Source organism: Anomaloglossus baeobatrachus, unplaced genomic scaffold (genome assembly GCF_048569485.1).
Source record: "Anomaloglossus baeobatrachus isolate aAnoBae1 unplaced genomic scaffold, aAnoBae1.hap1 Scaffold_2465, whole genome shotgun sequence".
In the NCBI taxonomy this organism is placed as follows: Eukaryota; Metazoa; Chordata; class Amphibia; order Anura; family Aromobatidae; genus Anomaloglossus; species Anomaloglossus baeobatrachus.
This window is the reverse complement of record NW_027442073.1, coordinates 132293-154333: the sequence shown is the minus strand read 5'-3', so window position 1 is coordinate 154333 and position 22041 is coordinate 132293. Positions and strand designations below refer to the sequence as shown.

At 43.4% G+C, this 22041-nt stretch overlaps 1 pseudogene; it reads right to left on the bottom strand.

Moving 5' to 3' along the window:
- Window positions 1-14393: 14393 nt before the first annotated feature.
- LOC142262551 (U2 spliceosomal RNA) lies at window positions 14394-14600 on the bottom strand (annotated as a pseudogene).
- Window positions 14601-22041: the final 7441 nt, after the last annotated feature.

Below are 22041 nucleotides of genomic sequence, written 5' to 3'. Positions count from 1 at the left end.
GTAATTGACTACAAGGGTATGAGTTATGAGTGATCATAGGGATAGTGCTACATAAGTGGAAATACCTATGGAGGACCGGATGTGTAAGCGCATACCTTATACAAACCTATAGAGTGCTGATGGGTGAGAGTGTGATGTTAGATATAAGACATCCTATAGTGAATAGTGAGCCGTAATCAAGTGCAACAGGGATATTTCACGTGACTATGGGAACCTGGAAGGTAAAGAAAGGGGAGAAAAAACTGTTAGACAAGGTAATCAGACAAACATGACAAATAAAAAACAAGGAAGAATGGAACTCCATACATACTGGAGCCATATATAGTGTGAACACGAAAAAGAACCGGGCGTTAGAAAAAATGTGCACGGCCCAATGAATCAAGTCGGTTCTTCATATTCATGGTTTAAGCCCTTGGGTTCCAACGTGCCCAGAGTATATATCCAGAAAGATTCCCTTTCTTTGAGCTTCCTAATTCTATCGCCTCCTCTGCGTATGGCTGGGACATGTTCGATGACTTGGAATCTTAATTGGGCCACTGTGCGATTATGCGTCACAAAATGGTGTGGGACTGGTAATAGAATCTGCTTACAACGTATTGTTGACTTGTGCTTAGCACAAAGAAAGGGAATCTTTCTGGATATGTACTCTGGACACATTAGAACCCAAGGGCTTAAACCGTGAATATGAAGTACAGACTTGATTCATTGGGCCGTGCACCATGTCACCATGTGTGCAATTGCATTGTCCAATGGCTCACAATGGTTATGCGTTTTCATTGGATGGATAATCGAAGCCATGTTTTTTTCCTTTCTCTTGGGTTTGTTGTGTGAGTAGACTATAGGATTAAGTTAGTTACCGCAGGCAGTGGATTTAGCTTCCTGTCTTTGGTCCAGTGGTAGATTGATTGTTTGGTCTATGAGCTGTTATGGGTTTTAATCCAGGTGAATGCCCATGGGCTGCTTATAACTGTGTGAAATATGTAGTTTTACTGGGCTGGGATGAGAGAATCCATCGAAGCATGGTGTAGGGATTGTGGTTCCTGTGTGCTAAGAAGAAAGGCTGGCACCAGCCAGAAAGCCCCATTACAGCCAATAATCAACCGCTAGCCGCTCGAACTCGTTGCTCTAGATCATGTCAAACTCACACCAAGCAGGAATAGATACATTAGCCCACCATCCCACCCAAAGAGCAACTTCTGCTGCGCAGCTGGCTTTCTAGGCAGCAGCGCTATCGTGATGTCAGCGGGGGACATTGTGACAAGCCAGTGTTCCGTCACTTCATGTTGTGCACTGTTCAAACGGAAAATACATCAACAGGCAGACTACAGAAAAGCTTACTAACAAAGGTTAGAGAGGGGCTTTCTCAGAGGGCTTTTTACAGTTTGTCTATTCCCAATTAGCCGTTTAAGTATGCTTAATGAAAGTACTAATTCTTTCATAGGCCGCCCATTCTTAGTATTTGACGTTCCTTATATTGCGGTATCAGGCTTCGCAGCAGGTTGCAAAACATTCATCACCCATGACTGTCCCCAATTGGGCTCAGAAGCTAAATGTCTATCATGACCTCTCTTTTTGAAAGTCCAAGAGCAAGCAAACTCTTCCTCCAGGAGAGGGAGCCAACAGATCACTAAAGACATCATCATTGCTCAAAGAAAACACCGAAAAACAATGGAAGCTTTAATTGGAGTGGAATCTGATAGACAGCACCTGATGCCAAGTCTGCATCTTCTAACACCTGCAGTCACTGCAGCAGCTGAATCCAATGTGTCCAAAAGGGATCTATTCTATTCAATTGCAAATGATCTAGATAAGACTGAGAATAAAGCTGGTGTCACACATAACGACGACGACAACGACGTCGCTGCAACGTCACCATATTCTGTGACGTTGCAGCGACCATAGATGATCGTTAGTAAGCTGTCAAACATGCTAAATAAAGCAGCGACGAAGCAGAGATCATAGCGACGTCGACGGTCGTTGTGTGGTTTCAGACATGTCTTTGCACGACGAGTCAGAGGTGTGGTTTTAACCCCTAGATAAGGTTTGCGTTATCTCTTTTCACGCCCCTCTGTTCCTATTGGTGATCGCTACAGCGCTTTGCGTTGTCTTTCTTCACGCCCCTCTGTTCCGATTGGTCATCACTACAGCGTCGCCTGATTGGGTGACCGTATCAAACAAAAGACGACGCAGTAGCGCTTCCATTCACTCTACCTGAGCTTTTTCAGAACGCAGTTTGTTGCAGTGATTTTTTCAATTTGTTGATTTCGTCTTGGATTTTCAATATTCTCCTGATTTAAAGGTAAGTAATTTTTTTAGGCAGTATTATACCAATATTCTAGTACATCGTGACATTAATATAGCAACTGTATTCTTGTATATTGTGGCAGTATTATAGTTATATTTAGTTATATTTATCTATGTACATAGGGGGAAGTATTATAGCTTTTCTATTCCTGACGTTATATATTCAATACCGCTGTACATATAGTTATGTTCTTGTACATAGGGGCAGTATTATAGTAGTTATATTCTTGTATATAGAGGCAGTATTATAGTAGTTATATTCTTGTACATAGGGGCAGTATTATAGTAGTTATATTCTTGTATATAGGGGCAGTATTATAGTAGTTATATTCTTGTATATAGGGACAGTAATATAGTAGTTATATTCTTGTATATAGGGAGCAGTATTATAGTAGTTATATTCTTGTACATAGGGGCAGTAATATAGTAGTTATATTCTTGTATATAGGGGCAGTATTATAGTAGTTATATTCTTGTATATAGGGGCAGTATTATAGTAGTTATATTCTTGTATATAGGGACAGTAATATAGTAGTTATATTCTTGTATATAGGGAGCAGTATTATAGTAGTTATATTCTTGTACATAGGGGCAGTAATATAGTAGTTATATTCTTGTATATAGGGGCAGTATTATAGTAGTTATATTCTTGTATATAGGGACAGTAATATAGTAGTTATATTCTTGTATATAGGGAGCAGTATTATAGTAGTTATATTCTTGTACATAGGGGCAGTATTATAGTAGTTATATTCTTATACATAGGAGCAGTATTATAGTAGTTATATTCTTGTACATAGGGGCAGTATTATAGTAGTTATATTCTTGTACATAGGGGCAGTATTATAGTAGTTATATTCTTGTACATAGGGGCAGTATTATAGTAGTTAAATTCTTGTACATAGGGGCAGTATTATAGTAGTTAAATTCTTGTATATAGGGGGCAGTATGATAGTAGTTATATTCTTGTACATAGGGGGCCGTATTATAGTAGTTATATTATTGGACATAGGAGCAGTATTAAAGTAGTTGTACATAGGTGGCAGTATTATAGCAGCTATATTCTTGTGCTTAGTTTATAACAATGTAGTAATACATTAATTTCCTTTTTTTTCAGATGTCTTCCAACAAACAAGAATTCATAAGGGAGGTGATTGAGATGTATCAATCCCTGCCTTGTTTGTGGAAGATAAAGTCTGTCGATTACAGCAATCGATACAAGAAAAAGCTGGCCTATGAGCAGCTTATTGAACTGTTCCAGAGGCATAACCCTACGGAGACCATTACGACAGAGATTGTGCGAAAGAAAATCCAGGGTCTTCGCACCGTTTATAAAAAGGAACTAAATAAGGTGGAAAAGGCCAGCAAATCTGGTGCCGGAACGGAGGAACTTTACGTTCCAAAGCTTTGGTACTACGATTTGCTGGCCTTCATAAGAGACCAAGAGGTACCACGGACAATAACATCGCTGTCCTTGGGTCCGGGAACACAGCCTGAGGTCCGGTCTGACACCACAGTTGGAGATGTAAGTACCTTTGTGAAACTTTTGATGTACATGGCATTATTTAATTGAAAATAGTTACTACGGTTTTCTATGATTACTGTTGCAGATTTCAAAATGTATCCCTTCCAGTTCAGATAAGTATACTCCTTTGCTAGTTTCTCCACACTCTATTTTCATACCATGTAATGACATTTCATATCTTGTAGTACTAGTCTGCCCCTCCCATTAGTTTCCAGTGCATGTGTATCCCTGTGCCTGCTGCTCATGATATCTGATTTTAACATCATTTTTATTGTTCCGCAGGATAGTTGTGAAGCTGGGCCAATAGTGACAGGTGGTGATGATGAAATTGCCGGGACTTCCGAGGAGACCGCAGAAGCTCCATTACCGCGGCGGATCTCCTCGACCCGTAAGAGGCAGCCGAACAACTCATCTTCAACAGACCTTATGGATATGGCGAAGAAAATCCTGGATCAGCACAGCAGACCATCCATTTGCGGATTTGCCCAGCTTACGGATGAAAGACTCCGTAAGCTGGATGACAAACAAAGAGTTCATGTCGAAAGGGTCATGCTGGAGGCCCTCAACAAGGCGGCAGAGGGGAAACTCACAGACTCCTCAAAAGTGTGTGACGTAGAACATCGACAACAGTCTTCATGGGATCAAGTGCCATGGATGAGGATGGAGCCTCCACCACACCTCCAGCATGACCCCCCCGCACAGTATCCCATGTTCCCCCCAACGAACCAATTTTTCAGCCCACAGAGGCAACATTTAAATGACTCGAATAAGCAATACCAAAATTTATAGTTTTTGTTTTTTGTTATAATATTTATGCTGTTTTTGTTGTTGTTTAAGCAATGTTAGGGAATTGTAATAAAAAATGTCTTTGATTTCAAACTTTTGTACAGCTTTCATGAATTCTGCATAACATTATTCACGGGGTAAAGGGTTGGGTGGAGGTCAAGGTCGCCATCATGGCACAACGCTACAGATGCACATATATAATGTGTGTGTGTGGGTGTTTTTTTATTTTTCTTAAATAAGAATGTTTTTGTGGGTTCTTTGTTTTAAAGCTGTGGTGGGGAACATAGTGCTCTCCCTGCTGCCTTCTAGTGCTGTCACTGTCAGTGCTGTTTGTGTTATGCCACCTACAGCTCTTTGTGCTGCCACCTATTGCTGTGTTGCCCAGGGATTGGGGGGGAAATGAGATCCTGGCCAAGGGGTTACTTCTGCAGGTATCCCGGTGTCGTGACCCGGTCTGTAATGTCAAGCTCCCAAAAAAGAGGGGGATTAGGTAGGGGGAATTGTCTGTCACGCCACCCGTGGGTTGCGTTGATAAGGTGGTGGCACCGCCACTGCCTCTGGGGACCGTGCCCGGGACTGATGGTGTGGGGCAGCTAGGTGGGATACCCTCCACGGGTAGGGGGATTTATAGTCCCACGGACCAATTGGGAGAGGTAGTTTGTAGAGTGACGGGTACAGTCCTCGCCTTGTACCGGGTGGTGCAGGAGTACTCACAGTATAAACCAATAACTAACCCCAGTCCAGTAATTAACCAAGTTGCTGGTAACAGGTGCCAACGGCCCGCTGCTGTGAAGACGGGTCCCACACCCGTGTGTGTAATTCAGGTGATCTTTTCCTGCCCGAGGTATGTGTCTTCTTTTCACACTGGTCCGTACTGGGTCCCGTCAGCTGGCACCCCTCTCCTGGTCCACTTCGGGTCCCACAAGAGGCTGGCCCATTCCTGAGGCCGTGAGTACCACTCACCCCAGCCCCACACAGGGGCTGCTTATGTGACGCCCTGGACTAGCCAGGTGGTCTCAGAGGTAACATCACACACACACACACACCCTCCCCTGGACAGTCAAGATCATTGAAAAAAAAAAAAATTGTTGCCACTCTACAGTCTTGATGTCCTCCTGTTTTCGTGGGGAGGGGGCGAGTGGGGTCTGATTGGCTGGTGTGTGTTTGTGTGTGGGAACCTCCCCAAGGGAGGGTTAAATCAGCATCAATAACATGTATGCAGACCTCTGTAACACCCAGGTTTTGCCAGGGCGGCACAGTGCTCTTTGTGCTGCCAACTACTGCTCAGGGTGATGTATATGCCCCATACTCTTAAGGGATGTATATGACGCAGCCTCTCCTGGGATGTATATGCCTCAGTGTTTCCTGTGATGTATATGCCCTAGCTTCTCCTGTGTTGTGTATGCCCCCAGCCTCTCCAGACCAAGACATACATGGAAATGTAGTGGTGAGAATCAAAATGATCAATCTCACCGAACATCACAGTCTCTCCAGCCACCACTCTGGGGCTGATTTTATTAATTATTTTAACAAATATAGCCTGGTCGTGTTCAAGTTGATAATTTGGTGTGGCCCCCGTTGGTTGGTAGAAAATTCCAAATGGTCCCCGGCAGTAAATAGGTTCCCAAACCCTGTTTTAAAGTTTTGTCCAAAAATGTAAGCAACAGCGAAAATAAACTAGAAAGATTTATGTGACATACAAAACAAAAAAAACATTTAAATCACAAACATTCAGTGGCCCTGCTGTTGGGCTGCCAAAAACTGTTCCAGCAGCTCGCCATGACGCCGGACGGCTTCTGACAAATGGCGTTGAGAATCCAACACGTCCTGTAGTGTGGGGATTTCTGTGGAGGGAATGGGAAAAGTTAACCATCCTTGTTCCAACATCGAACTGTCAGGTATATGTTTTTGGTTGACCACTTACGGTTCTGGGGTTCATCACCTTCTTCTTCTTCTGAGGCGCTGATGGCCCAACCAGATCCTGTGGCTAGGGAACACAAATCAAATATTAGTACACGACAGCCCACCATCATTTAAACATCCATGTATCCTTTACAACTTGTAGGGACACCATGATATGTGCATAAATTACAGGAAGGGTAGCCTGCACAAAACTCACCAACTGATGCGGGGGAGAAGGCATCGTTAGAAGAAGTATGGGGAGACTGGGTAGAAGGTGGTGATGGGGTTGAAGGAAGAGATGGGGTTGCAGCAGGTGATGGGGTTGCAGCAGGTGATGGGGTTGGAGAAGGAGAGGGTGTCCCAGCAGGCGGAGGTGGTGGATCGGAAGCAGGAGATGTTGGAGCCGGCGGGGATGATGGCTCCGCAGCAGGAGATGCTGGAGCTGGCGGAGATTGTGGATCCACAGCCGGAGAGGGTGGAGATGGTGGAGCTGCCTGTGCAGCTGGAGGTGGTCCTAGGTATAGGAGAAATCTTTTATTGAGCGCATAACTCCAGGCCACCATGGCTTACGCCTACTTTACACCATACAATTCTGCATACGATATCGTATGTGATGTGACACGCCCCCATCTTATGTGCGACAACTGAAATTTGTTGACCGTGTCGCACCTATGCTTTGTTCCTGTCACAAGTACTTACCCTTCTATACGACCATCCATACGTAAGAAGCGGGACGCAGGTAAGTTGCAGTTCATCATTCCCGGGGTGTCACACACTGCGATGTGTGCTGTCTCGGGAACATTGAGCAACCAGACGTTCAATTTTTAGTAATTGAACGACGTGTATGCGATGACCGGTTATTCGTTTAATCGTAATCGCATGTAGGTTTTACAGACTACAATATCTCTAACGATGCCGGATGTGCATCACTTACAACGTGACCCCGCCGACACATCGGTAGATATATTGTAGCATGTAAAGCCCGTGTATAGCCTGCTTTTTTACGTATGTTTGACAAACCTTTTTCTAGGGGCACCAGACACATGGGGACCACTTGCCTCAAAGCAGCAAACATGCTGCATTCATTGGAAAAACAAGGCACAAAAATCAATCACTTAAATTCTTCTATTTTATTCTGTTCTATAAATAGTATAACATATGGCTTGTACTCAAGGCTTCTAATGTCACTCTGATATGCACCGAGATAACAATGATAATCAGAGATTCAAATGCAAAGATAAAATAAACCCATTATACCCCAGGAGCATTGAAGTTTTGAGGTATCTGAAATTTACCTATGATCAAGTTAGATAATTAGCTCTTTTTCGCCACCTTGACCCTCTGATATGCACACTAGATATCTAGGTATAATGTAATTATTTTCTTTAGATATGCACTGAGATAACACTGATAATCAGGTCAATGGACAATACTCCAAACGCGATTACACAGCATGGTTTATTGCGAAATGGTTTTTGTAAAGACTGGCACAGTGTTGATCAAATCCTAATATATGCAAAGAGTAAATAATCCCATTACCCCAGGAGCATTGAAGTTTTTAGTTATCTGAAAGTTACCTATGAACAAGTTTGCATACCATACCTTTTACAAAGGATAATTAGCTCATTTTCGCCACCTTGTCCCTCTGATATGCACACTAGATATCTCGGTATAATGTGATTATTTTCTTTGCAATATATTGCATTTGAACTACACTGTGCTTTCCAAACAACCTTGTTCTAATCGCGTTTGGAGCATTGGCCAGTCATCTGACTATCCTTCTTATCTCGTTGCATATCTGAGTGAGCAAGTTTAGAAGCCATATGTGTGTGTATATTTGTAGTGCATATGTTTCAGAAATAAATCCCCTCCTTTGGGTCCTCGCCAAACTACCTCATATTTTACACAATTGTATTATTATTCTTTGTAAATTTTATATAAATTAAGATTATTTTTTTTTATTTTAATGATTGGTCATTGGCATTTTGTGCCATGTTTTTCCAATTGTAATCGCTGGGTCACCAGTGTCGGGGAAGAATATCACAGTTAATGTCCATGTTATGAAAGTATGTATGCTGCATTCATTGCTGCACTTATGCATGCGTGGGGAGTGGGTGACAGGTCCTCGATAACTCGTTCAGCACCCATGTGTTCGATTATTTTTGTTTTACTGATTTTTTTCAATACCTTTCATTTTTCCACCAGACAGAACTTTTCAGATTTTTCAGTCAATGTTCCCATATGTTTTCTGCGGGAACCTCACAGCACTTTTTCTTGCTGTAAGCTGCGTCCAACACCATTAAAGGGGGATTGACACACCACGACATCGCAAATATAAGTCGATGGCTTCACGGAAATCTTGACGCACAAACGGCCGCATTAGCGATGCCGTTGCGTGTGACTCCGATGAGCGATTTTGCATCGTTGAAAAAACGGGCAAAAACGCTAATCGGCGACATGGGTGTCCATTCTCAAAAATCGTGAATGCAGCAGTAACGAAGTTGTTCCTCGTTCCTGCGGCAGCACACATCGCTGCGTGTGACGCCACAGGAACGAGGAAGCTCTCCTTACCTGCCTCCCGGGCACATTGTGTAAGGAAGGAGGTTTTACCCAATACTGTATATAACATATATACTATCCTTCATACACAAACAGTAAGTTACGGACTGTGTGACCCCTCGTGGCCCTGCACGCACACCTATCCTTTTTTTCACTGGCAGCACAGGTGTCACACGGATCGCACACTGATGTGATCTGTGTGACATCAGTGTGACAAATACCAGAGAAAACACGGGTCTTTTTAATAAAAAGATTTTCTATATTTACCTCTCTCCAGCGCTGCTGTCTAAATATAAGCAGGTAAATATCCATGATCCATGAACCATAAAGCCATGGGTTGTTCATGGGTAAACAAAGACGAACAGGACCAAAGCCGCTAAACCGCACTCACCATGACGCCTCTCGATGTCTGCTCGGATGCTGGCGAGGAGTTCACTGGACTTATACCGCAGGTCTGCCAGTTTCTTCCTAATTTGGGTTGTGGATCGCTCCACCCCAAATCGACGGGCCAGGCCTCTACTAATCAGCCTCAGCACAGCCTGCTTATGAAGCATGGGATGGTCATGCTGTGCCTCGCAGAAATAGTCTTTTTTGACCATTATTTTTACTAAATAACGGACCTCCACAGGCCCCCATGGAGAACTGCGACTCCTAGCCGCCATGTTCCCGCCTCTGAACATTAACAGAACATGTACGCCGCCCAACAGACTTCAAAGGCGACGTGAGCAACGTCATCACGGCACGTTCTGAACAACGTCGCAATAGCGATCCCGCTAGCGGTCTCGTTATCAACGAGGCGCTCGAACCGCGTCACAGTAGCGTTCCCGTTTGTGAAACTAGCGGTCTGAATAAAGCTAGCACAGAGTCATAGTAGCGTTCCCGTCTGCGATCCCGGCTGTAACCGAGTCAGATAGCAAAAGGCATAGATAGCATTTAAATCTTTGATTTATGTTTGTGTATTGGATTTTTGTGTTATGGAATTATGGAATGTAAAGTTATGGAATATTCTTGTACATAGGGGCAGTGTTATAGTAGTTATATTCTTGTACATAGGAGCAGTATTATAGTAGTTCTATTCTTGTGCATAGGGGCAGTATTATAGTAGTTATATTCTTGTATATAGGGGCAGTATTATAGTACTTATATTCTTGTACATAGGGGGCAGTATTAAAGTATTTATATTCTTGTACATGGGGCAGTATTATAGTAGCTATATTCTTGTACATGGTGGCAGTATTATAGTAGCTATTCTTGTACATGGGGCAGTATTATAGTAGCTATATTCTTGTACATGGGGCAGTATTATGGTAGCTATATTCTTGTACATAGGGGGCAGTATTATAGTAGTTATATTCTTGTGCATAGGGGCAATATTATAGTAGTTATATTCTTGTACATGGGGCAGTATTATAGTAGCTATATTCTTGTACATGGGGCAGTATTATAGTAGCTATATTCTTGTACATGGGGCAGTATTATGGTAGCTATATTCTTGTACATGGGGCAGTATTATAGTAGCTATATTCTTGTACATGGGGCAGTATTATAGTAGCTATATTCTTGTACATGGGGCAGTATTATGGTAGCTATATTCTTGTACATAGGGGGCAGTATTATAGTAGTTATATTCTTGTGCATAGGGGCAATATTATAGTAGTTATATTCTTGTACATGGGGCAGTATTATAGTAGCTATATTCTTGTACATGGGGCAGTATTATAGTAGCTATATTCTTGTACATGGGGCAGTATTATGGTAGCTATATTCTTGTACATGGGGCAGTATTATAGTAGCTATATTCTTGTACATGGGGCAGTATTATAGTAGTTATATTCTTGTGCATAGGGGCAATATTATAGTAGTTATATTCTTGTGCATAGGGGCAATATTATAGTAGTTATATTCTTGTACATAGGGGGCAGTATTAAAGTATTTATATTCTTGTACATAGGGGGCAGTATTATAGTAGTTATATTCTTGTACATAGGGGCAGTATTAAAGTATTTATATTCTTGTGCATAGGGGCAGTATTATAGTAGTTATAATCTTGTACATCTGGGCAGGTGGGACACCACCGCTGTTGTTGTTGGGCACCCAGGGGAGAGGTAGTGGCAGCTGGATGTTAACCCCTCCGCGGGTAGGGAGGGTGGTCCCGGGGCCCAATGACTTTTTGCTGGGTATAGCAATGGCATAAAGTGTTAGTGGTATCATTTTGATTTACAAATCTATTATGGGAAGGAGAATAGAGCGGACATGCAATTATACTCGATGGGGTATCGGTACAGAGGACCTAAATGGTTGTTGGTCCAAATGGCAGTCAATGTAATAAAAGTCATCAACCATAATAGTTTATATAACATTTTATTGAACAAATGCAAACATTATAAAATTCAGAAAGATTAAAATAAAATGGACAACAAAAATATATTATTAAAAAAACAGTATAGACAGCAAAATGCTCAGTAGGCCTCTATAACATCTGTTGCTGCCAACTTACAGCACCAGGACCGTTAAAATATTGGCAGTAGTTTTCTCGGCAGGCCTTCGCATCATCCTTGTTTCTGCCATGTATGACCGGTTGAAGGCCTGCGATTGTTGGAGCGTTAGCACGCCACTCACCAAGAACCACTTCCCCATTTGTTGGTTCCACAGAGTCCACGAAACCAGGCGGACTGTACGCATTTACATCTTGACGACGAAGGAAGTTGTGCAGCGTGCAACAGGCCAAAACAACAGAGTCTATTGATTGAAGCTTTAGGTTAATCGGAGTATGGAAAACTCGGAAGCGGTTGGCCATGATCCCGAAGGCATTTTCTACTACCCGACGTGCCCTTGACAAGCGGTAATTGAAAATGCGTCTTTCCTGCGTAAGAGCGTTTTGTGGAAACGGTTTTAGAAGATTGGCATGAAGTGGGAAGGCTTCATCGCCGACAAAAACAAAATTAAGGTTTCCTGTGGTCTCAGAGTTGGGTGGCAAGTGCAGGGCACCGTTCTGCAAATGCTCACCAAATGCTGTGTGCTCCAAAACACCACCATCAGAAACCCTGCCGTTCATGCCAACATCGACATTTATGAATTCATAGTTTGCATTAACAAGGGCCATCATTATGAGGCTGAAATAGCCCTTGTAATTGTAAAAATAGGATCCGCTGTTCCGTGGTTGCGTGATGCGCACATGTTTTCCATCCAAAGCCCCACCACAGTTTGGGAACTGCCAGAGCTGCTCAAAATCCTTGGCAATTTTATTCCATGCCTCCACTGTTTTAGGAAATTGATTATCACTGCGTAGACTGCGAACAATTGCATTACATGTCTCAGGAATTATTACGCTGAGCAGGGACCTTGAAACAGCAGCAGAAAAATGCAAGTCTTGGAGGGAGCGTCCTGTGGCCAGGAATCGCAGTGTGACTGCCAATCTTTCATCTGGGGGGACGGCAGCACGCATCTTTGTATCCTTTCGTTGAATGAGTGGCGTAACTCTTTCCAGTAACATTTTGAAGGATTCCTCTGACATCCGCAGATAGTTGCGGAAATCATGAGGATCCTTCTCCTGCAGCTCTCTGATAAGTTGCATGTGTGAGAATTCGGACCTCCTCTGCAGCCACTCTCTGGTCCACATGCGACGCTTTCGCTTTGAACGCCTCTCTAGCATCCGTGCCTCATCTTGTCGCCGAGCTTCCTCCACCAGCATTGCAGCAACTACAACAGCACACTGCATATCATCCATGATGTGAAACTGCAAAAATAAAACGAAATAAGAGAATTTTCAACAATATGTATGTATATTCCTATATACCGGAATATAAAAAAATATAATACTTCCAGCTATGTAAATAAATTAATATAACAACTATAATACTGCCCCCTATATACAAGAATATAAGTACTATAATACTGCCCTCTATATACAAGAATATAACTACTATAATACTGCCCCCTATATAGAAGAATATAACTACTATAATACTGCCCCCTATGTACAAGAATATAACTACTATAATACTGCCCCTATGTACAAGAATATAACTACTATAATACTGCCCCTAAGTACAATAATATAACTACTATAATACTGCTACTATGTACAAGAATATAACTACTATAATACTGCTCCTATGTACAAGAATATAACTACTATAATACTGCTCCTATGTACAAAATTATAACTACTATAATACTGCCCCCTATATGCAACAATATAACAACTATAAAACTGCCCACTATATACAAGAATGTAAGTACTATAATACTCCCCCCTATATACAAGAATAAAAGTACTATAATACTGCCCCCTATATGCAACAATATAACAACTATAAAACTGCCCACTATATACAAGAATCTAAGTACTATAATACTGCCCCCTATATCCAAGAATATAACTACTATAATACTGACCCAGAATACAACTATAATATTGCCCACTATATCCAAGAATATAACTACTGCTCCCTGTGTATAAGAATATAAATATTATAATATTGGTTCCCTAAGTACAAGAATTCAAGTAGTACAATACTGTTCCCGTATACACAAGTACTATCCTATATAAAACAATTTCAAAGCATACCTACCTTTTCAAATACAAGGTCTGATAAGAGGTCTGATGAAAGATCCAGAAAACACGACACACTAGCGACGCCAAACAGAGAATGTAGCTCGTAGAACAAAAAATAGAACTTAAAGAATGAAATCACAGTGACGCCTTCGGCAAAGTACCCAATCGGAACGCTGTTGTAACCACCAATCGGAGACGTAGGGGCGTTGCAAAATAGAGCGCAAAAACACGCCCTTATCCTGCCTTCAGCCCTACGTCACTGTTTTCAGCGTCGTAGCGATGGTCGCTGCTGTGGTGTCAAATACAAGAATGCAGCGCTTATCAGCATGCGCAGCGGGATAACAGCGATCAAAAAATGACCAGGAACATTCAGGAGCGAGCAGCGATTTCGCAGCAGGGGTCTGATCGTTGTTATGTGTCACACACAGCGACGTCGCTGTTGAGGTCGCTGCAACGTCACAGAATATGGTGACGTTGCAGCGACGTCGTTGTCGTCGTCGTTATGTGTGACACCAGCTTAAGATACTGCACGGGACATAGCAGAGTTGGTCAAGTTGAGTGGAGATGAGTTTGCTATTTGGCACAGCTTTTGCATCAATAAAGCAAGTAAAAGGTGTGAAAGATAAAAAAAAGGGTGAAAGTGTGAAAAGTGAATTGGCCAAATTGAGGTGCATATAAAGTTTTTGCTTTCTTTCAATTCACTAATGGGGCTCATTTGAATCAGGTGAATTGAGTTCTGCTTTTGGAAACTGGGTTAAGAAGGGGTGCACCGGTCCTGGAGGTACTGCAATACCAGGTCAATGCGTGGAGTGGACAGAGCAAGATTTTTTCCATCTCCTTGTTCTAAAAATCCATTTAATATATGGTCCCCAGAGAGGGGACGTATCAGATATTAAACTGATAAGAACAGATTTAATTTTTTTTTTTTCCTGTTTATCAGTAGGACTTCAAAATAACAAAGGTGATCGCCTCCCGTTGCCTGGGAACCGTCCAGGCACAAGAGGGCTATGTGTCACCAGAAGGCGCACACACTTCCTCAAGGCCGGCAGACGTGCAATCCCAGGCACCTTCCAGTACCGACCAAGGTAGCGTCCTCCGAAACTACACTTGATCTTAGCCAAAAGGCCGAGAAGCTATAACCCGAATTGGTTACGGCCTTGAGTGGCACCCTGGCCTATACCGGACACATCTTAGGGAGAGGGAGACAAACCCACGCCTACAGAAGACATTTTGTCACCCAAGCCAACCCTTGAAAAGGCTGTTTTGCAGAGCAAAAACAAGAAGAATGATGCTTTTTGCAGCCGCCGCCCACTGCAATTAATCTGAATAACTCCTCCTCCTCCAAGCACCTCCCCTCCCCCTTGCAGTCTTTCCAATTCATGATACAAAAAGACGGACGGACAGGACAGGACAGGACAGGCCGCCTGACTTTCCGTCACTGCCACCCTTTGCCATCCTTGCCCGTAGAAAGCCCTTTCATCATCCCCAAACCCTAATCTTTTCCCTTCCCTTCCCAGCTGCGTCTCACTCCCTTTCATTAGGAAGTGAGCGCAGCCTTTTCTCCGTTCTGCACATGCGCGACGTTAAACACAAATGCGCAGGCGTGCGTTCCATTAGCCTCACTGCATTCCACTCCCATACAGGAAGTGGGCGCAGCTATTACTACGGTCGCACATAAAAGAACCCACGGCCACCACTGCACACAGCTGACTCCACCACAGGACACCCACTTCTACACCAACGCAGGTAAGACAGGATCGGCACCTCTATGCTCCCGTTACAATCAGGCTCAGTCACCATGTGATAACGCTCTCAACTCTTTAGTTGCAGGCTCCCCTTGCTTCACCTCCACTGGCTGTGCTGCCATTTCCTCTCCCACCTGGAAGGTATACTTTATTCCACTATTTTCCTGTTTCTCTCTTCCCCCTTTTCCCATAACCTACTTTTATCTGCATTTGTGGGGTATCTATATGCTATTTACATCATAGTTTTATTCATTAATATGGAAGGGAAGAGTGCCCATGAGAGTGTTGAACTGCGGAGAGCAAGAGATTAAGCTGCTCCGATTTGCCACCATTGATAAGCTGTTCTCAGTAGATACACATGCTATCCAAACAGCAGCATCCACCATTGCTTCAGCCCACCCATTCAGTGACAGCTCACCAAGTCAGCCAGAGGAGTGGTGTAAGGAATTACACGTAGGCACTGACTCCACACCTTCACATCACAAGAAGGGGGTCTACAGGCTAGTGCAAGAATACGAGCAAGTCTTCAGCAAACATCCGCTAGACTTTTGAAGAATAAAAGGGGTCAAACACTACATCCCCACAAGTGCACACCCACCCATCAAAGAGAGATATAAGCCAAAACTACCTGCACATTACCAGTGTACCAAGGACATGTTGAGCAACATGAAGGAGGCTGGGGTTATCCGTGACAGTTGTAGCCTCTGGGCAGCTCCGTTGGTCCTGTTAAAGAAGAAGGACAGCACCACTCCCCTGTATTGAGGAATAGCTAGCTGCATTGAGAACTGCAAATTATTTTTCTACCCTTGATCTCACTAGTCGCTATTGGCAAGTGTCCGTTGCTGAGGCAGACCGGGAGAAGACCGCCTTTGCCACCCCGATGGGTCTCTGCGAGTTCAAAAGCATGCCCTTCGAGCTGTGCAATTTGCCAGGAACCTTCCAGAGGCTGATGGAATGCTGCTTGGGACACCGAAACTTTGAAACGGTACTGCTATACCTTTATGATGTTATTGTTTATTCTAAAGCAAACAAGATTTTAGGGTGTATAAAAAGGGAGATTAGATCCGGTGATCCCAACGTATTGTTAACCCTCTATAAATCACTTGTAAGGCCACATCTGGAATATGGGGTAAAGTCCTGAGCAGGTTGATAACCATTGGTTTGAGCATGGTAGGGTGTAGTGCGCATCTTCCTGCATCGGTAAAAGCTGCAGAAGTCCTTGAAGATTTCCGCTTCAAAGGCAGTGCCTTGATCTGTGAGGACTCTCTCTGAGTAGCCATGAGGTCTGCATAAGTGTGCTTGGAAGACCTTCGCTGCAGTATGGGCCATTAGATCTTTGACTTGTACCACAACCATAAATCTCGAGTAGTTGTCTACCATCGTAAGTGCATACGTGAGCTCGCCTCGATATTCTGCAACAAAACTCCCTTTTTCGATTTCAGTTTCAGCAAACACTCCTCTTCCTGTAGAAAATATTTATCATTACCTAAGACAGTCATTCTAATGCATGACAATATTAAGGCAATTTAGTTAAAACTTGTTTTAACTCACCTTTAAGGGGATTGATGTATTTCATGGTCAATCCAGGTTTGTCAGTGATGGCACTGACATAATGTATGGCGTCTTTTTCGGGCGTTATCCTTTGCCTTTTCATTGTGAAAATCCAGTTGCCTATATCAAAGCAAATTCTACTACTTGTAAAGTATGCAGAAAATGAAATGTAGAACATATAACATCAACTGCTTAGGAACGCATCATAGGTTAGTACTTAAAAGGATATTGTCATGTTCTAGTCATAATGCAAGCTGGACATTTTTCATGTTACCCTGTAATCGCCGGCCTGTTCTAATGCTCACAAGCCAAGATATAGGCTCAGCTGCTAAGGCTTCCCTCTGCCTTCTGAATGAAACTTGAATATGTCTGGCTCACTGTGTATATAGCAGGTGCTCAGAAAAAATAAGAGTCAATTCAATAGAAATAGCTCTGGCACACTATAGTGATCAATAACGTAAGAAAAGAACTCTTGGAATGCTGAAAATTCTTTATTTGTGCAAAAGGATAATTCATCCAACGTTTCGACCTTGTTTTTAGGTCTTTATCAAGGATAAAGTTATCTAAGATCATAAAGGGTTACAAAACCATATAAACACGTAATTAGTACATAGTACAACATAACAGTACAATATATTGCTACTTGAGAGTACAATGGGTCAAATAACCATGATGCACATACAAAAAATTTTTCCAAAGCCATAGTGAAAACATTTGCACTGAGGAAAGAAAATTTCCACATGACCTATCTGGAGAAACATTCTGGATCAAACAACCAAAAATAGTCAAGCAGGTAAATACACACCTATATGGATAACAGGATGATATGTGTTCAATTGTATAGCGTCATTGCCATTAAGGTACAAATGGAAAACTTGCAATCCTATATAGTGAAGGAAATGAACACATATCATATCAAAGAACACAGGAACATGGGTGTGAGAAAAACCTCAATGTTTATACTTTGTTCTTTATAATGGTGTGAACATGTATATGTCTCAGTACCTTATGCACTTGAGAATTCTAGTGAGTAGATGATGAAAGCCTATTTCAGAACTGGAATCGGTAAATAATTGTAGGTGGAATCTAAATGAAAAGATGGTACAAGTGTTATCATGACACGTGGGCTATAACACAATGGACCGTGTGACAAAGAAGAAAGGAGAGAAAGAAGAGGAAGAAAATGCAACTACCTGTAACATTACGTGATAGTCACTGGTAAGTATCACTTGACAATTCAAGTGAAAAAGGATTCCTTTATTAAAGGGTTCTCAGTCGCCTCAGGATCATGAAATACTAGGGTAAATGATATGAGAATGGGTAAGAAGCACCACTAAAGGAAATATGAGATGCAGGACATATATCTATAAACCCCTGAACTACATGATAGAAATAAAAAGAAGAAAAAAGAAAAAAAAGAAGAAAGAAGAAGAACACATAGAATGCGGAAAGAGAATGGGTACAACTACCTGAGTTACTGCAGGGAGGCCCCTGGTTGGTATTGTGAGGGTTAGTGGAATTCCTTCACTGAAGGGTTCTCAGTTGCCTCAGGTTCGTGAAAAATGCTATAGACAAATAATGCCCGGAGAAAAGGGGTTCATATACAGCGAATAATGGTAATACAAGGTACATGTGTCATATGTAATAGTATATATATATATATTGTACTAAGATCTACACCAGAAATAGAAAGTAGTCCCTCTGCCTTCTGTCTAGGTGCCCTGAGTTATGTCCTGTAAACTGTCACAGCGACCCAGACACACATGTGTAGTAGGGGAATATCCCTGCTGAGATGCCAGTGCTAGAGCACACGTTTGCTGTGGAGTTGAACGCTATGTGAGCAGTTCTTACCTTCAATGAGCAGAAGTCTCTTTTTTCAGATTTCAATATCTCTGTGGGTATCTGGCAGAAATATGGAATACTCTTTACTGCTAAGACCCTGTACACCACTCCCACTAAAGGGGGCTTTACACGCTGCGACATCGCTAATGCGGAGTCGTTGGGGTCACGGAATTTGTGACGCACATCCGGCCGCATTAGCGATGTTGCTGCGTGTGACACCGATGAGCGATTTTGCATCGTTGCAAAAACGTGCAAAATCGCTCATCGGTGACATGGGTCTCCATTCTCGATTATCGTTACTGCAGCAGTAACGATGTAGTTCGTCGCTCCTGCGGCAGCACACATTGCTCCGTGTGACACCGCAGAAACGAGGAACCTCTCCTTACCTGCCTCAAAGCCGCTATGAGGAAGGAAGGAGGTGGGCGGGATGTTCCGGCCACTCATCTCCGCCCCTCCACTGCTATTGGGCGGTCGCTCAGTGACGTTGCTGTGACGCCGCACGAACCGCCCCCTTAGAAAGGAGGCGGTTCGCCGGTCACAGCGACGTCGCCGGGCAGGTAAGTATGTGTGACTGGTTCTGTTCGGTGTTGTGCAGCATGGGCAGCAATTTGCCCGTGTCGCGCAACAGATGGGGGCGGGTACCCACACTAGCGATATCAGGACCGATATCGCAGTGTGTAAAGTAGCCTTTAGTCACATGACCAAGACTGTATCTGTGTCCCTACAACACACTTGAGACAAATGTGTGTGTGAGCCTGCATTGTGGGGTATATATAATATATTATAGAGCTGGGAAGGATCATTCTAAGCAGTGAGCTGTTCCAGTATTTGTAGGAAAATACCCAGTAGAAGCCTCAAACACAGCACCAATACCTCCCATCAGTATCCCACCACAGTGCCATGTAACCCATGCCCTACACTCCCATCTACACCAATACTATACAGGCACAAACTAGTATATCTGACTAAAAACCCCCAAAATATGAAGAACGGCCTATAGTTGAGTGTGGATATAAAATCTATGTGAGCAGAGCTAGAATAGAAATCACTGATCGCATTGAAGTCATTCTGACCATAAATCACCATGATATCAAGGTGAGGAGTTGTGTGTTACTGCTGGGAGGAAAGGGTTAACAGTGGAATATTAAGGTGCATTTCTGTGTGCAGTGTTACTAGTCAATGTACAAATTGTCTCTCCAGTAAAGGAGACAAACTCTAGCACAGCGCCACCTATTGGAAGTAGCGATCCTAAAAGTCACAAGTGGATTTTCAACAATCCATTGCAATATGACTCAGGATATATAAGCCAGATCAGAATCCCAATTTGCAGACACGGTGTTTCGGGGTGCTTGCCCCTCGTCAGTGCAAAGTATGGGGGTGTCAATGTAGTCATTGTAACAATTCAGTATGAGCTGCTCTTGGTGCCGGGGGAGGGAGATGCTCTCCTGAGCAAGATAGATGGGGAATGAACATGATATCTATATAGTGTAAGGCAGGGGGTCTCAAACTCGGCTGGGTGTATGGGCCGCACAGAGGAAAAAAATAATGTGGGGGGCTGCATTCTTTGCAGGACAAAGTGACATTTTTATTGGTACCATATATATATTTTTTTTTCACACACCTTTGGATGACTGATTTTCAACATTTTTCACTTGTTTATTATAACAAATGTGCACATTCTTTGGTTAAATCTAAAAAAAAAAAATTGATGTTAAAAAAAAGTTATGCCTTATTTTGTTTTTTTTACAGTTTATCCCTTTCTTTTAACTAATAGTGTTACAATTATGACGCTAGCGTTTTGTGAAGGGAATGCTTTGCCTACTTCCGTGACTATGGCCTTCCAGAACTGCTGCATTTTGGCTGACCTCTCCGCCTCGGGAATAAGAGACATAAAGTTCTCCTTGTAGCGTGGGTCTAACAGTGTTACCAACCAGTAATGATTGTCGGCCAAGATGTTCTTAACGCGAGGGTCACGAGACAGGCAGCTTACCATAAAGTCATCCATGTGCGCCAGACTCTTAACAGCCATCACTTCAATATCCAGACCAACACGATGACTGAACATGCTGTCCTCCTCCTTCTCCTCCTCCTCCTCCTCATCTACCCTGTCCTCTGGCCAGCCACGCTGAACTGAGCATATGACTGGTATGCATGTCATATCCTCAATTTGGTCGGAGAGTTGCTCCATGTCTTCATCTTCCTCCTCGTCATAGTCCTCCACTGCACGTTGTGATGAGACGAGGCTGGGCTGTGTGTTATCACCCACACCCACTACTGTTTCTTGCTCCAACTCATCGTGTTCCGCCTGCAATGCATCATGTTTGGTTTTGAGCAGAGACCGTTTTAGAAGGCAGAGAAGCGGTATGGTGACGCTAATAATGGCGTCATCGCCGCTCACCATCTTGGTGGAGTCCTCAAAGTTTTGGAGGATGGTACATAGGTCGGACATCCATCTCCACTCCTCAGGTGTTATGTGTGGAGTTTGACCCATTTCCCGATGGCTTAGGTGATGCAGGTACTCAACAACTGCCCTCTTCTGCTCACATATCCTGATCAACATGTGCAGAGTTGAATTCCAATGCGTGGGGACATCACACACCAGTCTGTGAGCCGGAAGATGCAAATGACGCTGAAAGCCGGCAAGGCCGGCTGAAGCAGTAGGTGACTTTCGAAAATGTGCAGACAGGCGGCGAACTTTTACCAGCAGATCAGACAGCTCTGGGTATGAGTTTAGAAACCGCTGAACCACGAGGTTGAGCACATGGGCCACGCATGGAACATGTGTCAGCTGGCCTCGCCTCAAAGCCGCCACCAGGTTCCGGCCATTGTCACACACAACCTTTCCTGGCTTTAGGTTCAGAGGTGTGAGCCAGTGATCTGCATGCTGTTTTAGAGCTGTCCACACCTCTTCTGCATTGTGGGGTTTGTCACCTATGCAGATTAGCTGCAGCACAGCCTGTTGCCGCTTCGCCGAGGCAGTGCTGCAGTGCTTCCAGCTTGGGACTGGTGTGGAGGGTAAAGTGGATGAGGATGCGCAGGAGGAGGAGGAGGCTGAAGAGCATGACATTCCGGAGCTGTAGAGTGTGGGTGAAACCCTGACTGAGGTAGGGCCTGCAAACCTTGGTGTGGGAAGGACTTGTTCCGTTCCTCGCTCAAACTGGGTCCCAGCTGGGCTGGGCTGGGTCCCTACCCGGCTGGGTAGGGCGTTGTGGGGGGTTTGTCTATCTCCGTTTGAGGTGAGTTTGTTTAAGTTAGCCTTTTCTTTGGCG